The sequence below is a fragment of the Pteropus alecto genome, unplaced genomic scaffold (genome assembly GCF_000325575.1).
Source record: "Pteropus alecto unplaced genomic scaffold, ASM32557v1 scaffold33, whole genome shotgun sequence".
Taxonomy (NCBI): Eukaryota; Metazoa; Chordata; class Mammalia; order Chiroptera; family Pteropodidae; genus Pteropus; species Pteropus alecto.
Genome location: NW_006435762.1, coordinates 5,420,700 through 5,444,488, shown reverse-complemented (window position 1 = coordinate 5,444,488; position 23,789 = coordinate 5,420,700). Strand labels below are relative to the sequence as shown.

Below are 23,789 nucleotides of genomic sequence, written 5' to 3'. Positions count from 1 at the left end.
TAATAATAACAATAATTAATAATAATAAAAACTTCAACAGTATAAAGATTATTTAAAATTTACTTTAAGTTAATAGAATTCTAATAATATTTTTAACTTAACAAATATCTTATAATCTGCCTGGAAGAAAGAGTGGATCAGATAGTAAGAAGATATTTGAAAAAAGAGAGTAATACACACAACTTTTATTACTTAATACTATAAAATTATTAGAAATATACGGCAAATTAAAACAATATAGCATTGTTTTCCAAATAAACAGGTCAATGAAACTGAAGAAAAAGTCCAGAAAATGCAGGCACATGTAAATATTTTGTACATTTAAAATTATTGTGGAAAGATGGGTTCTTCAATACTGCTATTTAGAGTCTTATCTTATACTTTGAAATAAAACAAGCTCTGGATGAAACAAAAATTGACTGTAAAAAACTCAAAACATAAAGGCATGTAAAAAAATATAGGTTAATATGTATATAATTTGGTGTCACAGAATCTAACCTTGATATCAAAGATAGAAACCAGAAAGGAGATCTATATTCCCATAAACAAAATAAGGAGACAATAGATTAGAAAAATTAGATAATTTTCAAAGAGCTAATTCAACTGGCAAATAGATATACTTTTAAATGTTTCAATTATTAATAACCAAAGTATTGCCAATTTAGGCAATGACAAAGAAGATTACACCTATTGGATTGGCAAATATTAAAAAGTATGTAATGTCCAGTATTGAAGTAGAGACACAGAACCTTTGCAAGAGGGATTATATATACCATCATTAAAAAGATTGAAAATATGCATCTCTACCACCCAAAAATTTCCCTATCAAGAATTTACCCTAAGAAAATAACCAAATAAGGCTGCAAGTATAAGTAATGTTTGTTGTTGATAATAAGAACAAAATAACAATAAAAAAATAATTAGGTGTTAAATTATGTCATTAAAACAATGAATTAATAATTATGTCATCTAATCTTTCACCTATAGATATGAGAAATAAATGCATGAAAGAGTATTAACAGATCACTTTTGTATTTAAAAGTGTGCAGGTCTGTACACATGCACACTTTCACATACAATATACACACACTCTCAGAGGGAGAGAATTGAAGAGCCAGAGAAATAAAATAGATGGATAAAAGGAGTTATCTCAGAATGATAGGATTGCAGTGTTTTTCTTTCTATCTGCACAACTGTTTCTTTTCTAATTGTTATAAAATATGCATGCATTTCTTATTTAAAAATAATAAAAGCTATAGAAATTTGTGAGGAAAACAATCTGAAAATTAATGAGGCAGAAAATTTGCAAAAAAAGTTTAAAACAGAAATAAAACATCTAAGAATGTAGTTAACTACATTTTTCATATTGTGCATTCCCTTCATTTTGTATTACAATACTTGCTATCTGATTTACATGTAGCAGAACTATTAAGTTACAAAACAATTGTATAACTGATAGAGAGCTAACATTGTATCTTTAAAATTGCAAGTCATTGTTGCAAGCAATTTGTTATCAATTTTCACATTTCTGTGTAGTGTATAATATAAAACTAAGCTCCTCAAAAGAAATAACATTCATATTCGATATATATTTCTAAGAAAGAATTTAAAACCACAGAATGATAAAATATAAATTACTAATTTTATAAAGAGAATTATTATTTCCATGAAATTAAAAATACTTAAATGATTCAGATAATTAAGCAAGATAGGAAAACATTTTTAAATGTAAATAGATTACTGAGAGAATTGAGTTGAAATATCATATCAAGAACTATTTTAAATAATTTTAATTAGTAGACTTATAAATGATTGTCTAATTCTGTAGTCTTAAAATAGAAAAAAAAAACATTTTTTGGAATCACCAGAAAAACTAGTTTTAATTTATTTTCTACTTCCACAAACTCTCTTGGACATTTACAGGATATTTAAATTCAATGACATGATGACTAAAACAAATACAATTTGTGTAGCTACAGAGAATACCTTGTAACATGGAAGAATATTACCAAATATAATGCTTAATACAAAAAGGTAGGTTTTCTATAAACAAAAAATAACACAAAGTATTAATTCTAAATAATGGATTCCCAAAGTCACCAGTTTGTACACACAATAAGTTTTAATTTTACAGTTATAAGAGCATATATTGATATTATTGGACATAAATGTTGAATTAAAATTGACAGGTGAAATGTTCAAGCCACAGTAACAAAAGGAATTACGCTATAAAAACTGCCAAAAACGTAACTGTAGACTTCAAAATAAACGCCTGGATTTTCTTCTATCTCTATTAAAATACATTAGACTCACTTCAACTATATATTTTAAAGAGATATAATTTTTGTGCTTGAACCATGCCAGCATCCATTTTTTTCTATTAAATTTTAGAGAGTACAATTATTATTTGCAATCATATATCTCCCCACCTCTCATTTCCAATCTTGATTTTCACGTTTTCTGAAATATTCAAGTGAGGAATGAACACATTGTTTTGCATTTAACTTTTTACATTGCTTTTATTAGGCACAGCATTATATTTGACATGGGTCTGCTTTGTGATCAAAGGCAATATTTTCTGAACTGAATCAGTCACTTAGAAATAGGAAAGAAAAAGAAATGTGAATTAAGGAAAATAATTCATGCAGTGAAAGAAGCTGCTCCTTGATGCTGTTTTTCCTTTGGCCTTTTGATGCCATCTCTGAAAAATGGATTTTCATTGAAAGAAAAGAATAAAATCAATCCAATGAGGTACTATGTAGCCTATATATACTATCTCATTTAATTCTCCTATTAAATGAGGAGCACGCCTAAGGTTATAAAGTTCATAAGTTTGGGGCACAGAATGCATATCTTGGGCATTATCTTTGCTTACCACCTTGGTGATCAAATCCAGTTTCATGATATAAATAACATCTGTTCTATCTCTACCTCTATATCTATCATCTCTATCTCTGTCATCTCTCTCTGTCATATCTCTCTCTCTCTCTCTCTCTCTCTCTCTCTCTCTCTCTCTCTCTCTCTCTCTCTCTCTCTTTACCTTTCCCCAGACTCTGATTTCCTTTGCCTAACTGACTATAAGACATCTCCACTTGGATTTCTAAAAGACTACTCAAACTCAACATGTACAAAACTGAACTATTAATATTCACCTCTTAAAACCTGATCCAACCTCAGCTTTCTCCATTAAAGTGATGAAAACTTTAACCTTCAAATTGCTCATGTTAAAAAGCTTGGAGTCATCTGAGACTCAACTCTTAGATTCCACTTTCAATCCACAAGCAAATCCTGTAGGATCTATTGTCAAAACTTTGCCAAAATTTATCCACTTTTTCTTACCACCTTCATACCCCTATCCTGGTAAAAGACATTATTACTATTCATTTGGATGATTGCAGTAGTGTTGTAACTGGTCTCCTCACTTAAAAACCTGCTTTCTCTGTACTTTATTATCGATTCAACGATGAGAATTATCCTTTTAAAATATCAGATTATATCACTCTTCTGATCACAACACTTCAATGGACTCATCTCACTCAGAGTTGAAGCCAAAGTCCTTACAAGGGCCTGTAAGGTCCTATATGATCTGTATCACTCCCCTTTAGGAGATGGTCTCCTCTCCTAATATTCTCTCCCTCTCCACCCACCCGCTGCCTCAACTCCAGCCTTAGTTGCCTCCTTGATGTTTACACCAGAGATGCTCTCACTGTAAGAATTTTTACTTATTGCTCCTTCCACCTGAAGAGTTCTCTCAGATACACATATGACTTGCTCCTTTAGCTCCTTCAAGTTTATTCCAACTATCATCATCCTAGTAAGATTTACTCTGGCCATTTGATTTTGAATTGAAATCATACCTTCCATTCCCAACATTCCCCACACCGCTTCTCTGCTTTATTGTTTTCTCCAGGGCACTTACCATCTTTGAATACATTATACAAATTATTTATTCATTTTATTTATAGTCTATCTCTCCTAAAATAGGATGTAAGCTCAATGAATACAGGAGTTATGGTTTGCTTAATTCACTGTTATAGCCCAAGAACCTCAAACTGAGCCTTACACCATAAATATCTTTGACAAAATGAATGAATCTAACTTTAAATTCTAGTCAATTTTCACTTTTAATCCTCTCTCACCAAACTTCTCCTTCTTCTTTGTTTGTCTTTCACTAAGGAGGATTTTACCGTTAGTTTAAATACTTCTGGATTAAGTACCACAAATTCTATAAACATCTGATTGTTCACAGTTGCAATGGAAACTTTATAAAAACATGGTATGACTTAACAAATATGACTCATAACATGAAAATATGTTCATCCTCCACTGAACTTTTGTCAGCCAATTTTCTAAAGATTCCCATCTCGATATCTAAATTCCTTATATTACTCTCAGGGAATAAAAATATATGACCAGAGGAATAAATTCAGCAGAAGGAAAATGGCGAAGTATAAAAGAATCTGGTAAAATAATAAAAGAGTGAAGGATAAATGCAAAGACAAACAAGAAAAAATTTACAAAAGCTCATCAACAAAGATGTATGCCCATAGAAATTAATGTTTCAAGCTAAAAATCATGAAAAAAAAAAACTTTACAAATTTTTTGTAGGGAATGAGGATAAAAATAGAGGGTAGAAGTCACCTGAAATGTTTAGCCTATCAAGCTGCTGGTTAAAGGCATCACACACTCTTCAAGAAAGCAAGTCGATATCTGTTCCGAAAAGTTAAGAATGAAAGGCAATAAACCTTTATTGAGCTCATCTTACATCAACATATTGAGTACTTAGCAACATATTGATGCTCAAAAAGGTTAATTGAGTTCACAAAATGGCCAGAAACAGGGACTGGATTAGAACCCATTTCTATCTGATTCTAAAGCTCATTCATGCAATTAAGATAGGAATACCTTTTCTCTGCTATAGATCAAAGCAAAAGTTTTTAGAGACAAATGACAAAGATAACCCGGGTTAAAAAAATAAAAAAGAGGATTGTCATACTGTAGTACCTATAGATTAAGAAAAAGTCATACCTTTATTTGTCTGAATACCCCATTCCAGGACTCAAGTAAGTGATAAACTCCTCATCTTCTTTAGAGATTGAACTCAGGAACCTCTCTATGTCACGGCATCATTATCATCAGACAGCATTTACTACCCTGTCTATACAAACCTACCAGCAGAGGTTAAGAGGAAGTCTCCTGTAAAATGGCAATGCACCTCTGAGGAAGGCCATCAGAGTGGTCCATTAGTCTTCCAAACATTTACTGAGAACCCAGTAGAGTTAAGCTCTCAATCTGCTTGATATTAGGAATACTGAACTAAAAGCCACAAGTTCTGCTTAGTTGTAGTCTCTTCAGGCTGCTATAACAAAATACCATAGACTGGGTGATTTATAAACAACAGGAATTTCTCACAGTCCAGAGACTGGAAGCCTGAGATCAGGGTGCCAGACTAGTTTGGCGAAGGTACTCTTCTGGGTCACAGACTGTTCTTTGTATCCTCAGATGGCAGAAGAGGTAAGGGAGCTCTCTGGAGCCTCTTTTATAAAGGCACTAATCCCCTCCTCAAATCCCCACTTCCTAATGTTATCACATTAGGCTTTGGGATTTCAACATATGCATTTTTGAGGGGACACAAATATTCAGACCATAGCACTTCCTTTTCATGGAATTTAGATAGGGTGAGGCAGACTGATGGTGATGAGCTGCAAAAGCACAGAGTGACATTCAAGAGTGAAGCCTTGGGCCTGAAGAAGGCATCAGGGCCAATAAAATATGCAATGCTAGGACAGACATAGTGATTGAGAAGCTAGAAGCATGTACCATCATACAGATGAAGAGTTAGCTTGAGGGAGTACTAAGAGCAGGTAGCAGAAGGCAGTCTCTCAGGAAAGGCTCAGTCAGGGGCACATCCCTGTCAAAGTACCTGTTTACAATGTCCATTTATCAACTAGAGAACAACAAAATAAGAATGGGCCTCAGAAGCCAAGCAGAAGTCAGATTAATTGTTGCATCCTCAAATTCCAGAGTTCTTTAAGAATCTATTTTATGTCCTTGTGCTCTCAGGAAGTAAGATAGAATCTTACTGTAGCTATCGCCATGGCTATAACTATTGCTTCATTGATATTAGCTTTGAGAAAGAACTGCAAAAGCTGGGAATTATGAAATTATAAGGGGCCATCAGAGATAAGGGTAAAAATTGTTTTTGCATTCATTATACTTCTAAGTATTTGTTTGCAAACCTGACAAGTCATAAACAACTATAAGAAACTAATTGTCAAAAGATTATAAGTATTCAAAATATGTAAATAATAGTCATAATGGGTCTTGAAAGAAAATTATCTCTGCTAATAAAAAAGAAAACAGGAGAGAAGATGGGAAGAATGTGGACAGGGCCAAGTAAAGGATCAAAAGGAGAAAGGAAAGAACAATAAATGGGATAATAGCAGAGTAGGAAAAAACACAAAGAGTAGAAAAAAAAACCACCTCTGCCCTTCTCCTTTATGGCCATCTGTGACTCACTGGATTTTTCTGCCTCAGGGCTTTAGTAAACATGGCTGAGGTCATAGGACAGGGAAATGTTGTTCTCAGAGTACCTTCACTGTGGCTAGATAGGCCTGTCCATTCAGCACGATGTTCATTCACAAAACAGATAGATAAATAGATGATATAGATAGATAGATAGATAGATAGATAGATAGATAGATAGATAGATAGATGATACAAAGATACATAGATACAAAGATACATAGATACATCAATACATAGACAGGCAGACAGAAAGATAGATATTTTATTTACACGCCTTTATGTGTCAGACTGTGGGCCAAGACTTTATATACATTTTCCTTTACTATTCACAATGCTCTAAAAACAGAGCTATCTGTATCTTCCTTTATGAATAAGGAAAGTGAGACATAGAGAGGTTAAATAACTTGATATAAAGCTAGAATTCATATATAGATCCCTCTGACCTTAAAGTCTATGCTCTGAATCATTCCACTGCTTGATTCCACTATAGGATGCTGCCTTCTGCTCTGTTATACTCAACAGTATCCTATATTCATAGAGCTCAATAATACATAAAATAACTTTTTAGACTTTGACTCATTTGATCTTTACAACTACTCTGTGAAACAGACAAGGATATTTGTCTTTCCCATTTTAAAGGTAAAAACATGAAGACTCAGCCAGGTTAAGTGGCTTCCAGCAATCGTTAACACATGACCAAGTTAGAACTTATATGTACACCATCCACCTTCAAATTCAGTGCACTATCTACTGCATCAAGCTCGTTTTCATCCTACTTCTAGAAATAAGCAAGATTTGTCTTCATACTGCTAAATTACTTGTTGAGGAATAAAAAAATAAGGATCAGAGAAAGAGATATAATACTTGTCAATTGCCTTAAATTATTGCCCTCTCCCACCCCCTACCATCTCATTAGATTTAAATAGCAATCCTTATATAATAAAGAGCTATAAATTTGCTCATTTTGCACTTGACAAAGAGGTTTTGCTGAATGCATTGCTTGAAGGTCCAGAATTTAACCATATATCACTGAGTTACTATAATTATTTGGAGGAATTTTAAATCTAAGTATTTGAAATCACCCTTTAATCACAATGAGCTTGAAAAACAAATGTGGTTTTCAAGATACTCCAAATATTCTAATCTTACTTGATAGACATTGAACCAAAAACCAAGGAAAAGTTTTGCTCACTTTGCAGTTACCCGCTCAGCGTCCCTTGTCTCCTTCTGCATCTTAGTGTGAGTTATTTCTGTTGATTCCAGGTGGACTTCTTCTACGGAGTTATTTATATGTGGACATCTTAGGGCATCTCCACTACTACATCCCAGAATCCCTGCCACATCAGACTTCCTATTTCCTGTTGATTATTTTTTAGGCCCTGCATCCTCATACTTCTCAATACCACTCACTCCACCTCTTGTGGTTCTGCTCCAACAAATCTGACTTTGAAGTGAGATGTTGGTCCCTAAAGCCTCCTTCCTTGCTCCCCTCAAAGACAGAAACATGCAGGTCCTTTTCCTTTCAAGAGTTTTACTGCTAATCACAGGAGGAAAATAAAGAGGAGTTATACAACACACAGTGTCATTCTCACTTCATATCTAAAGCTCCGGATTGCCCTCTGAGGTGGCAAACTGAAGCTTCCGCGTGCCTCTGCTAAACAAAGTATAGCAGTATAGCAGTAATTCTAGGAATAATACAAAGGACCACTGATCCCCTAAGTCCATTCCTAGTTGCCTGAGGATTGCTTCTTCTCCAGTCCAATTCAAATAGAGCCATTAATTGTTCCTTGGCAGGCGACTGGGTCTTCTACTTAGCCTGCCTCCCCCTACCTTCCCCGACTCCCCCCACCCTTACCCAGCTTTATGTGTACTACCAACAAGAGTACTGCTATGACTGAATGTTTGTGTCCCCCCCCCACATACCCCAAATTCATATGTTGCAATCTAATCCCAGTGTGACGACACTTGGAGGTGGAACCTTTGGGAGATGATAAGGTTAGGAGAGTAGAGCCTTCATGAATGAGATTAGTGCCTTTATGAAAGAGACCTCAGGGAGGTTCCATCCCCCTTCTGCTGTGTCCTTACATGGGAAGAAGACAGTTGTCTATGAACCAGGAAGGAGGCCCTCAAATTAGTCACCTAATTTGTTGGTGACTTAATCCTGGGCTTCCTAGCCTCCAGAAGTATGAGGGGGGAAAAAAAATGTTGATTAAGCTGCCCAGTCTATGGTACTTTTGTTATAATAGCCTGAATGAACTGACAAGCACTGTGTAATAAATACCTCTTTTCTCACACTCAAATAAATGTTTAGGCATTCCTCTCTCTCGCTTAAGCCAGTGAGATAGCTATCATGTTGCTACCACACATAGCTTGGAGATAACAAGGTGTGAGGATGACCATTTCAGATCTTCCAAGCCCCTCTCTGGGTGTCCTGTTCCACATCCCAATGCAACCTAAGTATGGAGATGCCACAGATGCACCCTCTGTGCAAAGCTCATGCCAACCCCTCTGCCTTTGATGGCAGCCTGCCACACCACCGCCACTGCTGCTTTCTCCCTCTTTCTCTTCCCAGAGAGAAAAGTTTTCTTTCTATCTTCTTGCCCATGTGGTGAGCAGATCATCTGAGAGATATCTTTAGGTCCAGGGCTTCCCACCTTACCCAACATCCCAGCCTAGAATTGCTCTAGACATCTGGGGGCCATGGTTCCCTGATAAAATATTAATCAATGCCTGCCAGACTCCTGGCAGTTGGCAAAATTCCTATGTATCTTCTTCTCAGTAATGGTCCTTTTATCTAGACTGAGAAGTACTATTTTAAAAATTTAAATGAAACAGATGCATGGATGGATAGGTGGATAGATAGATGAGAGAGACAAACAGAGACAGACAGACAGACAGGACAGTCAAAAATAGATCTGTGTTTCTTGTCTCAGAGGCAAATTTGTATACCCAAATTTATATCCCACAAGCAGAATGCTACATCATAAGAGTCCTGTTACATTCCCCTGACTACCCTCCTCCAAACACTTCATATCATAAATAGATTGGATATGGGCAGTTTGTCAGAGAAAGTCTGGCTGGGGTGGCAATGCACGAAGAGAATGAAAGACTGTTATAAAGAAAGAAGGATAAATACTGCCAGAAAGTCAAGTGTAACAATTCTTCACTCTCGTTTTCTCCTCTCCATCTGTAGCACGAACCACAAATAATCAAGTACTTTCTTGAAAAGAATGACTGTTACATGGAAAGGAATCTAAAAAAGCATTTGTCATCAACATTATGTACTGCAAATTTCATTGTCTTATTTATTATAATCGAGTCAACAAAGTGACACTACCTGAGCCAGTAGATACCATTTTATTTCACAGAATTATTCTTTCCTTGTGATAGCGTGTAATGAGATTTACCTGATGCTGTCAAAGCTGGGGTGGGGGCTGAGAAGTATTAAGAATAAAGCTCTTTTATTCAAAGAAGAACTACAGTAATTCTGCCTTTCCAATGTTATATGATTTGGGTTAGAATCGGCAAAGATAAAATGACAAAAGACCTCGTCTCGTTTACTAAACTTTGGCTCCAGAAACCTCCCCTCCAAGAAAAGACAGCTGGAATCAATACATTTTCCTGAAATATTTTGGCAGAGTGGTAATTAAGAAAGTATCCTCAAAACTATATGCATTTGACTGTTTCTTCATGAAAAATGTCAGGGTGCTAATAAAGATCTGTGACTTCTATTTTTCTTTTAGTATACTGATTTTCACTTCTCTAGCATGGGACTCAAAGACAAGCTTACTTGATGTCCTCATGGCAACACTGGTTTTACTGTTTTACAACAACATCACTAGTGCAAATATGCATTTGTGTGTGTGTGTCTGTATTAGACAGACAGAGAGACAGAGAGAGAGAGAAAGAGACAGAGAGAGACAGAGGGACAGAGACGGGAGAGGGGGAGAGAGAATGTGTTTGAGGGCTAGCATGTACATCTAAAGGTTTTTATTCTTCATTTTTATTTTTGGTAACATCATTTACATTATAAAAACAGTAAACTGGCATAAATTTCAATCATACAAACTTGCTAATAGTATTTTAAAGAGAGACAATGGCAAGATCAGAGAGAATACTTCTTGCTCCAAATACAATTTTACATTTTGAAATATGATTTATTTTCTGGACAGTGGCCAGGCAATTACCATTCACAAATATTTCAAGTGGGAAAAATGAAGTAGTTGCTTCTAGTCCCATAATTTGGAATTGCTGCTAACAGATTTTACTTATCAACTTTTCTGCCTTTCTTTTTCGGAAAGATACAATAAAATCTTAATATTTCTGCATTTCAAGCCATGTCAGCTTGCTGATGCCTGAGACAAAACTGTGTAAGTGGCTCCCTCTGGTGCTGCTATTAGTATTGTTTTTTTTGTTTGTTTTTTGTTTTTTGTTTTTCACAACCAAGATTTAAACCAGATTATCTAGGAAAGCTAAGTAGAAGCTCTCAGGTCTGTATTTCTAGAAACATCTTTTGGGATAGAATTCCACTTGGAATAATATTAGATGAGTGTGATTTTTTTTTTTCTTTTTTCTTTTTTTTTTTTTGTAATATGAGAATAGACATGAATTCTTCCTTGGCCTTTTCCCTTAACTTCATGTACACCAAATGGAATTACAAAAGGTAAAAGAAAAGTCATGCTCACTAAACCTTGGCCATTCTTGTTGCTGAAAATTCTAATGCCCCTAGAAACTACTTAAGTACTTCTCATGGACCTTCCCAGGACAATCAGTTACCACCATGGACTCCACTTTGACCTGTGGCCTACACAGTAGTGATGAGGGTAAAAAGTGGAGTCCTAAAAAGTCTGTTTCAAGAGGCAACTGAAGGGTCCAGAACAGCATCTCTGGATAGCAGTGGGGAGGAAGATGGCAAAATCTTCTTCATGGCTGAGATTCATAGTTGTCTCCAATGATCACTCTTTTCAGTATAAGTCCTATCCACAGATAGCCAATGCTTGAAATTTAAGCTTTGAGGACAGTCATCACAATGGAAAGCCACAGTGATTAGTCTGAGGCAATCTGCAGACTCTCCCATGTTACTCTTGTCCTCCTTTCTGCCCAAGAGGCAGAACATCGTCCCTGATGTATTTCTCTAAAGCACAGCATAGCCTCCACCACTAGCCAGAATGTTAATGCATTATCACTCTGTACACTGAGAAAACAAGTGACCATATGTAGCCTATGCCAATGGAGCTGTAACTGTGAAGAACAATGGCTCTGAGTCAACAACAGAATTAAACTACTCCCTCTTGTGAAGCTCTTCTGAATATTTTAAGTGTTGCCTTGAAAGTGTGGGATTATGTGCAAGCATAAACATTAGCTTAATGCAATTTTTTTGGTTTGAAATATGCCACAGTTTAAAAATCAGAATCGAAATGCAGAAAATAACTTTGGGATAAATTTAATTTTTTTCAAGTGTGATTAAAACATGATTGAAGAGGCATACTTTATGTATAATTAAAGTTGCTTTGTAATTAAGAGATTTAAGCATGTATAGAAAATGATACAGCTTAGTTTGGAGATTTTACAAAGGCGCCTATTAAACACTCACTCTCTAGCAAGCCTGTGACTCAAATGTTTTCACATTCTAATGCTGATAGAGTCCTTAAATTTTTTAAAGCTGCCAATTTCACCATTTCTAAATGCTTTATCCTTTCTTCATGTGTTAGTGAAATAAAAACAGCCCTGTTTCCTGCATACGCCAGAATAGGAATATAGAGCACTCTATCTCTTCATTTCAAAGGCTCCAGGAGAAGAAAAGATTCTCAGACTCTTTGAGACACGGTTTGACTTATCTTTGTCTTTTCCACCAGGTGTAGCATCATTTCTGACCAACTACATAAAAACTGTGAGATAAATGGCTATTATTGAGTGAGCAGAATGTGTTAGTGTATGAGTGCACAAGGTTATCGTAATAATAAGAACACTTTGGGACATTCTTTATATGCCATGCGAAGGTGCTATAATACATTATTGTCCTTAATCCCATAACAGCCCTAAGGCTGGCATTATCAACCCTATTGGACAGATATACACATAAACTAGATCAAAGAAAGGATGAAGACTACACAGAATCACACGTTTTAATACTAACGGAGCAACAGGATCACTTTGAGGACTAAAGAATAAGGCAAAACAAGCTTGTTTTCTCAGTCTTTTCACTTTTTAACACCTTCTCCATATCCCAGTTCCTCAATCCCCACCCCGCCCCCGGGATTGCCTCCTGGTTTCCCTGTAGGGCCCTAAAGCATCCTTCTGGTAAGCACCTGGCACCTGACCAAGTCTTAATCTCACTGGCAATGGTTTAAACTAACCTTCCTGGCCTTCCTCCATCAAAACCTGTCTATTTTATGTTTCATTCATTTTACTTGAGTATCACATGCGGGAAGGAAAAATTCAAATGCATTCATACTAGAGTGTTGGTTGCTGACATTTATAGTTAGGAGGTTTTTGCAACAGTCTTATGGTGCAACAGAAAATTTTTAATTTGGGTTCTGGTTCTAGATACAGAAAGAGAATCATGGAAAAGACTGCAGGGTTCAGGAGAAAAGAGCATGGGGCTAAAGAAATAATATTCATGAGTATAAGAAAAAAGTATTCTGGATTTATTGCTCCAGGGAGCAAGAACACATTTCCTAGTGTCTTTCCCCTTTCTCATGTAAACACTGTATGAAAAATGAATAACCTTTCTAAGAAAAGTACTTGTTTCTTCTCATGCTTTCTCATATCTGGCATTCACCTACAATTTTCAACTAATTCAGATAGATGGATGAATGGATGGATAGATGGATAGAAGACAGACAGATACACATACATATATATATATTACTGTTTTGCAAATGTGAGTATAGCAGGAAATTTAAAGGATATTGCAAACTTAAAGATACTCTTTAAACTTGCAGTATCTTCCCAATAGACTTTCCATTCCAGTGACCGTGCCTTCTTTCTGCCGCATAGTATCATCACCTCACTCTCTTTTTCTTTTTGGGGTTGCATAGCAGAGAAAGGGCCCAATAAGGAAAGGTGGTTCTATGAAGTCTCATGCCTCTTTAAAGTTTTAGAGAAGACTAGGGAGGGAATGACATTCTAAATCAAATACCAGAACTATTCCCAGTGTATTTCTGACTGGCAGAGTAATAATAAACCAATTCGTGAGAAATTATGACCATGTTTATGGAGTTCCATAGAAAACATGCTCATGCTCTTCTGAGTTCTTCCCTGTTCCCCAGGTGCTGGTTATTCTAGCCACCGATTCCCAAAATGAGCTGCTATTTTTACGAGAGTGGATTCAAGGAGAGTCAGGAGGGACATATTGATTTCATGTGCAATTTAGTAGAAACAGAGGGCTATATCTCACTTGAAATTGCATCTCTTAAACCTTAAAAAATATTACAATTTTTTAAGTAATGAGGATGTTAAAAGACAGATTAGCACCAACTAGAGCCTTTCTCTCTTAAGCAAATGAGACATTTTGATTATAAGTGTCCTGTAATCAGCAGATCTGAAAGAATTGACTCAGGTACTATATTGAAAGGGAAGATGGGAAAGAAAACATGTTTTGAGAGATAGAATGTTTCTGGTACTTCCTGGGGAGAGGGTGTCCAGGTTAGAAAACAATATCTTGGCAGAAGAATCTCCTTGTTTGATGACAAACAATCAAATAATCTCAAACTGAGTTGCTATCAACCAGTTACATTAATAGACATATTATCAGAAAGTTATATTTTCCATTTTAAATAACTTAACTCGTTTTCTGGTAGAAATGAGTTTTTTTCTGATATAAAAATACTTAGAACTAGTTTTTCCAAGGACTTATTTATCTCAAGGAAAATATATAATTGATATTTCTGATCTCCAGAGGTCCTAAGCCAAACTACTCAATACAGAATGAGATGTGTATTTTCAATAAGCACTCTTTTCTACAGTGGTATTTCTCAATGTGAGTTGTTTTATTTATTATTTTCACTTTTTAAAAAGACTAGAATGATCAATTACTTTTGCTACATGTCCTATTCTTAATTTTTATTGCTTTTGCTCAAGCACTGCTTTGCTCCCTCTTCTCCATTTATTCATATCACAATCTCTTTCACACTTTCTTCACTAAATCTTCCAAAAAGTAAAACTTCATTCTTTATAAATTCTAGCAATTATTGCCTGTATTGCTAAACTAACAATTCTATAATCACAGACATATGTCATATATGGTGCTCTTATATTTTTACTTTCCTGTATATGAAATTGATACATGAAGGCATTACACGAACATTGGGATATTCAGGTCCAAGCTCTATCATTGTATAAATCAAGCAAGTCATGTCTTACTTCAGCCTCAGTTTTGTCACTTGCAAACTGAGGAGACTGACCTATAATTTTCTAAAAAATCAGTATGACTCTTTCAACTTCTCAGCTGGGAATACCACTGAACAGTTACTGAAAAAAATTTTTTAATGAATTAATCCTTTTTAGAACATGTTTTACAGATCATCTGGGATCAAAAATTGTGATTTTCCCCTTTAGTCATAAAAACGTGATTGTAATGCGAATATAATCTCAACACTCTATTTAATGATCTAAGTCTAAGCCATTATATAATATTCTTCATTTTAAAATACTAGTATCTTGAATATTTTTCTTATGGACAAAGTGACAGAAATAGAGAATTAAAATAATAAATTATTCAATAAAATTCTACTTAGTTGCAGCAATATTATGCATTTCTATACTTTAATTGTATTAAAAAAGAGCTTAAGGATATATGGTCAAAGGAAAAAAATGGATTTTCTTCCTGATCTATAAATCAACTCTCTTTATGGCAAAATAGGTAGGTGAGAGGGAACACAGTGTTTTCTTTTTGGTGACTAGAGCTACAATGAGAGAAAGGAGAGTGGTATATCTCTAGAGAGCTTGTTATTCATCAGAAAGTAAGTACCTAGCTTTCTGACCACTTAAGAGCAGTGGCAATTTTCAAATACAATACAGAAAAGAAACACCGTTGTCTGTGGAATTGCACAGTAAGAACTGTCAAGATATATCCACAAATAGTAGCATCTGACTGATCCAACCTGAGACTCCTCTTCCTTTTATTCATACTTTTTTAAACCAGTGGTATGTGGTTGAGTAATGATAAAACAAAAAAAGAAAACTTCATTTTTATCTGCCTATTTTCTCTTGCTTTTTACTGATGACTCTCCTTTTTAAGCAGAACATTTATATATAGTGATAGTTAATTTCTTCTGGAAGTTTGCTTTGTACTTAATGGAAAATGCATTTTCTCTTTGCCTCTTTCCACTTTTGCTTACTTTATTTGGCTTTGGTTTGTTCAGTAATCTTTCACAGTATATTTGAGGAGAAGGGTCCTAAATCCTAACTATTCTGCTGAATCTTCTGCATTGCTTACAGTTCTTTAAAGAACAAATAAAATAAGCCTCAAAAAACTGTAAAATCTCAAAGCTATACAATATATAATAAATCTTAAAGCTATATAATATATATCATATATCTTAGGTTACCATTTTAAAGTAATGTCTCTGTTATTATATATTTATACAAACCAGTTTAACTATATATTATTATATGAACATTGTTTATTACTAATTACCTGAAACAGTTCTGACAGCTAAAAGATACATTTAATTTCAATTAGTACGACCAAACATTTTAAACATAGAAACCAAGGCCAAGAGAAATGAAGTGAATTACAAGAAATGACATGGATGGTTATTAGAAGAGTGCTCTACAAACGCAGGTCTCTTAATTCCTGGTATCGTGCTTTTTTCATTCCATCATAATCTACTTGGAAGACTAGCTACATTTTATATACTGTAAACTTGGAAGGAGAGTAGAGAATAAAAGGAGCTAGAATTAGATTCTAAGCATACTAAGAATTATGTAATAATCTCTTTTGTACAAACATTTTGAGATTAAATAGTTGGTTAATAAATAACCATTACTGCATTCGCTTGTTTAAAAAATGAGGACACGTGTATCATTAAAGTTGCCATATCATTGATTTTGACAAACTTTTTTTTTTTTTAACATTTCACATCTCTTAAATCAGGATACATTTTATAATTCCTTATAAACACACAGTAGTGGAGGCACAGTTGCCGCTGCCTCTGTATGGAAAAGTTTGGTATAGTCCTCTCACCATGACCAGACAACAACCACTCCCAACATTTTAGAACAATTTAGCAAAGGAGTACGAGAACTGGGTGTTGTCTGAAAATCTTCAACTGTCACTTTCTCGTAAGATCAACAAAACACCAGCATCGAACCTTTTAGAAGGTATCAGCTACTTGGAATGAAATCCTGAACATAGTCATGGCGCAGTCTTAAGAAATGGGGCATCACCAACACACACAGACTGCTGTCTGAAAAAACATAGATATGTCTTACTCAAAAGAAAAATTATTTAGAAGAGTGTGAACCTGAATAGGACAAAGCTTTTTGAATTCTTAAACCAATGTATTTAATTAATATTATACTTTTTTGCATATATAAGACTGATCTAGTATAAAAATCTACATCTATTTAAGTCTAAATGGCTTTTTATGAAAGCATAAAATAAAAATTCTAAGTGGTAGGAAGCATTGTGTAATGATTTAATTGGGATGTTTCTTTCTAAAGTGTACATTAAAAAATGATGTGTTCTGTAATCAGTGATTCCTTAGTTTGGGAGTAAATATGGTATATTAAATATATAATTAAAGATTTTATTCTCTGAGAGTAGCTTCAGGAACTTGCAACACCTAGGGTCAATGCTGTGAATCATAATTATTTCACAATGGATTTGTTGAAATTCAAGATATTGCCCAGGTCCAGATGAGAGTAGTTCAGAGAGATGCTTAGAAAACATACTCCTCTGGTAGTTGTCACTTGATACAAGAGTGCCCACTAAAATGTGGATCTATTTAAAACCCAATTTCACTATTTCTGCTTTCAAATATACCGTCTATTAAAACAAAAAGAGAAGTATCTGTTTTTGTCCCTAAACACAGAGTTACTAATTACCATTTTAAGTTTGATTAAAAAATCAGTTCCCCTGGAGGCAAGGAGCCTAGGTCAGAGGTGGTTTCTGTGGTGCGAAGAGCTTCAGGCATGGAGCCCACAAAAAGAGCATCTGATACATGGAAAGATGCATGCTCTGAAAATATGTTCTAAAATTATGACAGTAAACCAATGAGACAGTCAATGCCCATCACAAAATTTGCTTTGAAATAGAGGGCTTTGGTGTTAAAGCTTCTTTGCCCCTTTATATTGGGGAGAAAGTTACTGGGTAGGAATGAGGTTACTGAAATTCTAAAGCTAGAGAGGAAAAAGAGTTGAAAAACAATGATCATAGAGGAAAATGTGTATAATGAATTTGGCTTATTTAAATTTTCTCTACCTTCCCTAACTTAGTTTCCCATCTGTCTGAAAATTATAACGTGTATCTCCATGAAAATGACTCAAGCACCATTGGTATCTCCTTTCCCTGAAATCATGTTGTATACGTTGATGGGAGTATAATTCAGCAGTTTTTTGCACACAATATTGTCCAATTTCTGAACATATATTCATCCAGGAAAATGACATGTATTGAGTGATATATGACAGCATTCATTTGTTTGTACATGCATGTATACATGTATATATATATATTCTTCCTCCTTCCAAAAGTAATTTGAAGCAGCTTATGATAAAAATACCAAATATAATCAAACTTGAAGCAAATTTTAAGTTAAAAAATGGATTCGAATAATGAAGCATGGTGAAAGGAGATGGGTAAGGACCTTTTTTTCAGTTGAACACAAAATTAACTCTGTGTTTCCATGAAGTCAGACAAAAGAATGAAAATAAAGCCTCCCTTGTTTTTTTTTTTTTAAACTTATAATGTTCAATGAGAGAGAGAATCACTGGCATGTGAGCTGAAAATTAGACCCTTCCCTTATATCCTCCAAGTAAACGATTATCAAAAGCAGTGGGAGTAATTTTAATTTGGACAGAACCAATATCAAGTCCTTCATGACAGTAATTGGCAGAAAGGTTCACTCATTCCTCACATTATTCCTGAATTATGAGTGTAAGATCATGTGACAAACACAGATGATCTCTTAAGTGTGGAGGACATGTTCTGGTTTAATTATGATTGTTACATGATACAGTTGAAAAGGTAGAATTTTGGATTTCGGCATGTAATGTAGCATAATTTAGTATTTTTAATGATTCTCTCCTGGGCCAATTTTTACATTTTCTGATTTTCTAGATATTATTAAAAAAGAAAAATATCTCTGGAACATCATGAAAGCAGTCATTCTACATCAGAAGCATGCGGCCGAGTATAGATACAATTTATGTCCATGGATTCAAAGACTATTTAATTCTCATGTATGTGCATGTGCTTTTAACTCTAACATAGGCCTTCTATATTATAAGGAACTTGAGGAGGACGGGACATGATGTTTGTGGCACATCCTATCATGTACCCTATGTTATAGCTAATGCTTCCTTCCTCCCAGTTAACAAAAGCTCTGATTTCGTTTAAGTGTGATATTGCCATGTCTATAGAGAAAGCAGACCTCTCCTCCAGCCCAGGGGAAGGATTGATCAAAAACAATCATGCAATGCATTTTGTTTTTGCCAGTGATTAGTTTAAGAGTAGGAGGTGTCATAGAGTTAGTCAATCAAGCATAAAGGGAAGTCCACTGATAGCTTCTGGAAAAATTTTCTTTTCATTTCAATAAGAAAAAGACTGTCTCTCTTCTTTTTGCTTTGAGTGGGACTATTTGGAGAGGTGATTTGGGGCTTCGCAGTAGCCATATTGTTTCTGTTCTTTCCAAGATAGAGAGACAAGAGAATTTTAGCAAAGCTGTCCCAGGGACCCTGACATCCTTGAACTGCTGAATTAGCTGACCCTGGACCAGCATACGTCCAGAATCCTTTCCTTGTTCTGCAAGATAATAAAAGTGTTCACTGTTTAGGCCTATAATTGTGTATTCTGTTATTTGCACACAAAAGTTTCTTAATAGCATATTTATATTTCTATATTCTACACAGAACTGAACAAAATTGGCATACAACAAACTCATAAAAATGAAATATAAGGGTAAAAAATTAAAAACAAATCTTGGTAATCAACCAGACAAGATCATTGACCATCTGGAAATTTTGATATATCTTTGTAAAGTAGAATTCTTCTTTATAATGCTATCTAACAGTACAATTGAGGCAAATAATTGAGCAACCTAATTTAAAGTTACTATAGCTCATGCTAACATATCTGTACAAGATATTATTATTGTACCTAATGTCATCACTAGCATGTGCACTTTTTAAATACAAGCATTAGAAGTAAATATAAGCATTAGAAAGTAAATACAAGCATTAGAAAGTAGTATTAAAACAATAGCTTTACACTTTTATTTCCTTTTGACATTTCTCACGATTGACTACTATCTAATTTGTAGCTATGAATAGCAAATATTACTGCTTTATTCAGTAAACCAGAGATGAGGTTCTGTCTGACAAAAAAAAAAATTAGGAAGAACAAGATGCCCTCATTCTGCCCAGTTATTTTCCAAGTGAAATATCATCTAGAGAGAGAAAAAAAATCAGAGTAGTATCAGTTATTTTAATAATATTTATCATGTGAAAAATTATATCAATTCTCTTTTACGGCTATTTACTTTATCTCCTTTTTAAAGAACTTAGATAAATTTTATATATTCATTTATTCGGGCATAGTGTCAAACATTTTTAGTTTTCAAAAGCAAATACATTTTCCCTTCTTTTTTTCACAGATTCTAATTTTCTCCAAGGTAGTGGTATGTCACACTAAAAATATATTTCCCAAGTTCTCATGTACTTAGAAGTGGCCATCTGACAGGCTTCTGGAAGTGATATGAGAATAGAAGTCTATGAGGAGAATGTCTACATCACAAAAAAAGAAAAAATGCTCAAAGAAAAGGCTTGTTTGGTTCTTTCCTGTTTCTTTTTTTCTTTTTTCTTTTCTTTCTTTTTTCCTGTTTTTAGAAAATATTTTCATATAGTTCTCTATCATTTATTAAACAAAAAACAAACAGATCCTAACCACCACTGCAATGCACAGAAAAAGTGGGGATAGGAAACAGGGAATTGCCTTTTTTCTGACTCTGGAGTAATTGGTGTCAACCCATGATGATCTAAGAGATATCCGGCAATGTCTGGAATATTCCTGACTGTCATAATTGGATAGGTGAATGGGGTGTGCTACTGGCATCTAGTGAGTTGAAGTGAGGCAGGAGGTGTTGCTAACTATCTTCCAATGTACAGGACACTCCCCTATGATAAAGACAAGACTTATCTGGTCCAATATGATGTTAATGCCTAAGCTGAGAAATCCTGACCCAAAATACTCTTTGTTATCTTTTGTGGGGCCTAAAAGCACACATGATGTCAGAGGCACAGCAGCAATCTTACAACTATGAAAAGAAAAGTACCAAGATAACAGAAGAAGCTTGATTCCTTGATTAAGTGTTTAACCGAATGTCTTCTCTTGAGTTTTTATGATGTGAGATAAACCCTTATTTCCTTAATCCACTGTTGGTCAGGTTTTCTGCTGCCTCATAACCAAAATGTATTTCTAAATAACACATTTATTATTTTTCATAATACATTTATCATGATCAGACATGGGACTAAGCATTCTAAATAAAAGGATAAATCAGATATGGTTCTTGACCTCTGAAAACTTACTATCCAGTGAGGGGAACCAACCATCCAGAATTGTGAAAGGCGGACTACTCCAGGTATGAATAAAATGTTTTGGGAGCTCAGAGTAAGGATACAGGAGAGAAGGAGGGTGATGGACAAAAGAACATTCTAATGAAACAAAATGTGATCTCCTCCTACAATTGGTGTGGAGGTGGGGAGGGGAGAGGAAAGTAATCCTTGAAGAAATATTAGCATAAGCAAAGCACAGAAGCCTACAGTGGTATGTACTATTGGGGAAAATAGTAAGAGTCTTATGAATGGAATAATAAGTTAATTAGGGAGGAGTTCCAGGTTGAAGGTGTTTTAATCTAAAAGGGAAAATTGGAGAATAAATTATGAAAAGAGTTCAATGCCATCATTGTTCTGGACTTTAGCATCCAAACTACATCCAAACTATAAAGAACCATTGGCCATTGTTAATAAGAGATCTGCAAGACCAGACCTGTGTTTTAGAAATAAATAAATAAATAAGTTTGGTGAACTGGACTTGGGTAATTCCATTTACATATAATTAAAATATAACAGGAGCCATAGGAATTCAAATAGGAATCATCCAATTTATAATCTAATAAGACAGAAATAGACATCAAATTTCACTTCAAAATACTTCAAAATGTAGCAAAAGTATATTATTGAACTGTTATGGTTTTAAACCTTATTGTAAATTCCAATTGTGTTTTGATTACAAAAACTACAAATTAGCATCTGTTAGGTAATTCATAAAGTAATTATTTTGTATAAAAATAAAAAGAAATCTAGAAATAAACCATTACTCTGCTTTGCTAAAAAAAAATGTTTTAAATTATTTGTTTCAACATAGGGAAACTCAAGTGGTATTTATCAATCATATCTAAATCTGTACTAATATCAGACTCACAAAAAGTCATCAATAACGTTAAGATATATGTGAGAAAAAAATCTTAGCTTAGATTCATATCTGCATTCTCTAGTTATAGTTACTTAATTATTATTTTAAAAAATCCTAAATAACCGATTTAAGAAAATTTGAAGGAAGACGTAGATCCTGCCACTGGATAACCATGTAGAAACAATAAAAGTGGAATAAAATATGAGAAGTTCAGCGTTGAAAGAGACTTTTGATAAAGTCAGAGAAGTCACCCTGCCATACGAAGAGTCATCGAGCCTTCAAACACTCTACTTGCAGCAAATGGAATTCTTAGCCTACCTTCTGTGAGTTTATATTCCACCTTCGATTTCAAAACAATCCAGACGTTTACATTTGAAAATATGTTACACCTCAATATAAAAGGAAATTTTCAAAAAACGAAACCCCACTGAGGGAATACAGATAAGATTGACACAAAATAGTTTGCGAGTGGAAGGAGGCAGGCTTTGGAAAGGCCAGGAGCTAAAGAGAGCTTTCATTACCCCACACTGCAGGAACTGTAGTGTATAGGCTGCTGAAAGATTGACTCACTCAATTTCTGCTTATGTTAAGAGGATTGGAAAGACTAACTGTAGAATAGCAGGCTTACAGAAAACAGTTACTTCTTTTAATCAAACCATGTAATCAGAAGGCCTGAGTAATGATTAACTTCTACTTTCTCTGTGAATCACTCAATCACTCAGCAGTGCAGATAGACTTAGATTCATTCTCTGCCAAGGGAACAGTTAACAATGTTTTTGTACTTAACATTTAATATTTTAAATACGTGCATGGCCCTTGATTCTAAGCACATTTCAAAAAGCTAGTGTTCTGCTAGGTTGTAATGGCTGATTGAAATGCCAAGGCATTTTATACATTTTACACTCAAACACATGTACCCACACCTATGATCCTATTTATAATTAAGCACAATTACTTTTTGAGAAATTCATTATGACCCTGTAATTTTCATGTACAGCATGAGAATTTATTAAAGTGAAAATAGTCTACTGTAGTTTCAATATAAAAAGAAGAAAAATTAGTATATTAAATACCTGTAAAAATGCAGAGTAATAGATACAGGGTTAGCTGGCTATCAGAATTCATGTTTCCTAAGTCCTACATGTAATACTATAGTCCTAGAAATGAAAAAGAAAAAATAGTGTAATGCCTTGGTAGAGGCCAACTGCTCATGATTTAGAATAATAACAAATGAATCAAATTTTATACACATAACTTCCCCCATCTCTATAAGATGCTAACAACCTCCTCTGGAATAAATTATTCCCAATTTAAAAATCTCAACCTAAATCATTTTAAATTCACTGCCGGTGGTTTTTCATTTTTATTAACAAAGCATTGTGTTGGACAGACAGGAGCGAGTGGAGAGCGTTCGAAATGTTTGGACTACCTTCTCTTCCCAGGAGGGTTTATTGCCCAATAATGCATAATCTAGCTGCTGCTCATCGAGGGGCATCTCGGCAGTGACATTTTGACTTGAACCACACAGATCTGAAAACCGCTTCTTAGGAAATATGCGGAAGAGCAACTTTCTTATCCCGGTCAAACTAAGAGGCGGAACCACCCCCCTGAACTAGCCCGG

General features: G+C 34.7%; 1 protein-coding gene across 3 annotated transcripts in view; it reads right to left on the bottom strand.

Moving 5' to 3' along the window:
• NLGN1 (neuroligin 1) overlaps nt 1-23,789 on the bottom strand; it is a 957,767-nt gene that overhangs the window by 715,619 nt on the left and 218,359 nt on the right. The window lies entirely within an intron of this gene.